The 4,001-nt window shown below is 31.9% G+C and overlaps 1 long non-coding RNA gene across 3 annotated transcripts; it reads right to left on the reverse strand.

The window, feature by feature from the left end:
- Positions 1-582: 582 nt before the first annotated feature.
- On the reverse strand, positions 583-3,721 carry LOC126740903 (uncharacterized). Of its 3 annotated transcripts, none has more exons than XR_007662052.1 (3): positions 3,500-3,721; positions 852-1,277; positions 583-772 (listed from the first exon to the last, which is right to left on the reverse strand). It is a non-coding gene; the product is annotated as an uncharacterized LOC126740903 (long non-coding RNA). The 3 variants fall into 3 exon arrangements; XR_007662054.1 differs by lacking the exon at positions 3,500-3,721 and adding an exon at positions 3,373-3,454; XR_007662050.1 differs by lacking the exon at positions 3,500-3,721 and having other exon boundaries at positions 852-3,351.
- Positions 3,722-4,001: the final 280 nt, after the last annotated feature.

Consider the following 4,001-nt stretch of genomic DNA (forward strand, 5'->3'; position numbering starts at 1 on the left):
AAATGGTTAATAAAATATTTAACGCTATTTTTCATGTCACAAGAATTAAAAAATATCAAATAATAAAACTACTAGTTTATGTACCCTATTGACCTTATTTAATGCATTTATTATAAAAAAAACCAGAGAAAGAGTTTTTTTTTTTAACTTACATTGTAATATTAAGAGATATTTATTTTCGCGCTTAATTAAAATGCTGCTCAAGCCAAATGGAGTCCATTTAAAAAAAATAAATATATATATGTTATATGAGAAAAATAGTGATGTCTTCAATTTTCAATTGAAGACATTTCACAATTCTCAAATTACAACGAGTAGGCGTCTGTTGCTTTAGTTCCACGGCAACTCTACGCCTTTTGCGAACTCCAAGAAGTCGCCGATAAGAAGCAGCTTAGTCAGGAGCAGAATCATCATTTTTATATTATAAATTCAATTGTTTTCTGTAGAATAAGTTAGTTATAAGCTTAGTATTGTAAGACGAATTTATGTGGGTTAAATAATATATATATATATATATATATATATATAAAATTTAGTTTCTTTTATCGCTTTTAGAAAAGTCGGTAAAGAAAAGGATAACCATTTAAAAAAAAAAGTTTATTAACAAAATGAAATTAAATGTGTAATAATAATCATAAAAAAGGAAATAGTTAATTCTCTATTCTTCTGTCACCTAGTCCTTTATTGTTTTCGACACATTTGCCAAGCGAATGTGGTGCAACTGGCTTTTTCTTTCCCCATTTACCTTTACCTCCTTGGAATCTTCTTTTTCCTAAAGAAAATAAGAATTAGTATAATACCTCATAACATATTTCTGAGATTTTTAATAGCCATACCCACTGTAGCCATACCTGAATATTTCGAATGTCTTCTTGCTATGGCTGTAGGCTGCACTGATATTTTTTTTCCCTTTCTAGTTGTTGGTGGATGACTTGGCTTATATATTGTGTTTTTAAAAGAAGTATGCAATAAACTTAATAGTTGAAGTGGTGTTTTAGCATTCGAGTGGTAATTTTTCATTAATGCTTCTATAGCCGGTTGAAAGTGTTGTGGATCGTCTTCCAAATTCTTTAGTAGTGTGTTTTTGAATTGATCAATAAATTCTTTTAATTTCTCCCCTGTTTCTCTTGCATCAAAACCATCCTCAATATCCATAACACTTTTAGTAGTAGATTCTATTGAATGTGTTTGTTGATTGCTTGGTGCAGCTTCAGAAGTATCTAAGAGCCCAATGTATGGTAGATATTCAGCCTGAGGCTTTTCCAGACAAGGTTCTTCTAACAAAGGAACAAAAAAAGTTGGTGGTGCGTCATTTCCCGTAGCTATATTATATAATATTTCTTTGCTTCAAAGGGTTAGTGTATTATATGCAGATTCAAGTTTAAGTACATCGATGATTGCCGATTGATGTTTACAGATCTTTCCCGAGTTGCCAAACGGACATGAACAGATGCCGATACTCATATCCACAAAATAACTTAGAGTGGGATCAGAATTACTTTTAACTAAATATTGAAAGTTGCCAGGTACTACTTCAGTAATGTTTTCTTTATTTACATCCTTGCAATCTGGCAATAACTTTAACATTTTTGTTCGATCAAGTTTTCCCATTATGACATCTAATATCCTTTGTATATAATACCTACTAATGCTAATCGTTATAAAATCTACTAGTTGGGTAAGACTATAGGCCTTTGTTCTTTCAAGAGGTATATCTTTAAACAGCCGAAACATTATTTCAACATTGTTCGTATTAGTGCCCTGAGTCATGAGATTTTTTCCGTAAAAAAGACACCATAACTCCTTTCGCGCCAAATAGTTTTCAATATATTTATTAAATTTTGAATAATTTTGGGAAGATTTTATAAAGACTTTAATATTTTCTTGTACATCTTCTTCTTTGGATGACATTAAAATTGCCTTGAACATATTATATAAGGTTTGGCGGTGGTCTTTTTCGACGCCATTATGCGCGCTCAAAAGCCATTTCCAAACTGCTTTGAGCACATGAAAAGTGGATAATAGCAGTTTTGAATTCGGAAAAAACTCTTTAAGCACATTTCTTTCCTTCAAATCATCGTCTGTAATAATAATGTTAGGTGCTAATTTATAGGTTATTATTTCCAATAAATTCTTGACTCCTAAATGAAAGAGTTCTGTTTTCTCGGACGTTGAAACAAGACAACCCAAAGGAAGTCCACCAATCGGAACAACAATCAACTCTTTGCATAATTGGCGTACATAATGCAACTATATAATGTTCGCCTAATTTATCATTTTTATGGGGTACATCAGAATTTGTTAGATTTTGTTTTAAAAATGAAAGCATTTAATTTTTATTTCTAGGGCCAAATTTATTTGCGAAATTAACTTTCCATAAGTACTTGAAATAATTTTTGGTGGGAAATTTTGCTCTATCTGCAGACATTATGCTAAAATCGTCACCATATTGTTCCATTTTATCAAAATTATATGTTTAGTATGCAGATGCTACCGAATGACCTCTCTCAAAATATGTTAATATTACATTTTTTGTTTCAGTTTTGATGCGTCTTTGAGTTAACGCAGCAACACTATCTATAGAATGGTTATGGTTATTCCTGAATTCAATAATACAGGGCCATTCGTTGGCTAGTTCATCAACGTTTTTAGCACGAGATCGAGAAATTTTTTTTATTTCTTTTTTAATTATAATAATTAACTGCGCACGACAATTAATGTTTTTAGATCTATGTTCCCGCTTTTTCTTATTACTTTCAGAAATTTTTCTTCCACCTCTGGTGTGAAAATGGCAATTATAAATTCGTTTAAAGACATTAAATCGTGCCAATGAAGGAGGCGTTTCAATTGTCATCATTAAAATTAATAAATAATTACATAATGTGTAAACAAAATTTAAATTAGCTTAATCACTCAGTATCTTTGTGGTAGTTGACATTTCGACTAGGAAAATTTGACTTAATATTAATATCACTATTAACATTCGACTGTCAAATTATTTAATTATGGGACAACCCGTATGAATTTCCAAAATGTTTTTAATAAACACCATATAGAAATATTTCCTAAATATTTCAATTTCGCAGTGGCACAAAAACGTTATGAACGATGAGAAAATATAAAAGAAGGCCCTGGGATCTATGTTGCTTGAACCATTTAAACTAAATGACATAAATCGTAAACAAGTCTAAAAACTCCTTGATTAAATGGGTATTAAAATAATGCCTAGAACGACAAAATCAATGACGACTCAATAATTATCAAACCTTTCTTTCAAAGAGCCGACAAGGACAACTCAAATATGTATGGGACAACAATAAGTCTAATTCTTAAGTCGTAAGAGTAAACTTAATTATTATTAATGCTACTTACATCTATTTCTTCTTTATTCTTTAACCTGAAACGCAACAAATTATTTTGTTCTAAATAACAATACCCATCTGGTAAGCACGACAAATCCATGATTAATAAAATCAGACAATACAATAAAATATGCTACCTTTGTAAAATTACGAAGACAAATAATGACTGTGCATTTTCCATGTTGAATCAGCCATTTTTCGCGGTAAAAAGTCTAATGCAAAGTAGCACTCGATATCGCCAGTAAATTGGCCAGCCCGCGTGTTACATTCAAAAATGCGAACGGCCTCCCGAATGGCGATGCCGCGTGTTACTTACCTCTATGCGACCGGGGCGCGTTTCTTGTTGCGCCATCTATCCGCCAGCAGCTTTTAGTGGCAAGATTTTGCCCGTAAGGTTGCGCATCTTCCCATATTCTCAAAGTACAGGAACAATAATCAATAATGGAATACGAAGACCTAGATGGTAATACCCAAGTAACATAAAGTACATTATGTAAGGCCATAAATAATAATTTCTGGTGATTTATATATTTATTGTGACATTTGTGAGAAAATGATCAAAATTAGCTCCCTGTGCCAACATTTTTAGGCAGACAGTTCAGAGCAGACTGAGGATGAGACTCCAGGGAGTGACAGGTA

Source organism: Anthonomus grandis, chromosome 1 (assembly GCF_022605725.1).
Source record: "Anthonomus grandis grandis chromosome 1, icAntGran1.3, whole genome shotgun sequence".
In the NCBI taxonomy this organism is placed as follows: Eukaryota; Metazoa; Arthropoda; class Insecta; order Coleoptera; family Curculionidae; genus Anthonomus; species Anthonomus grandis.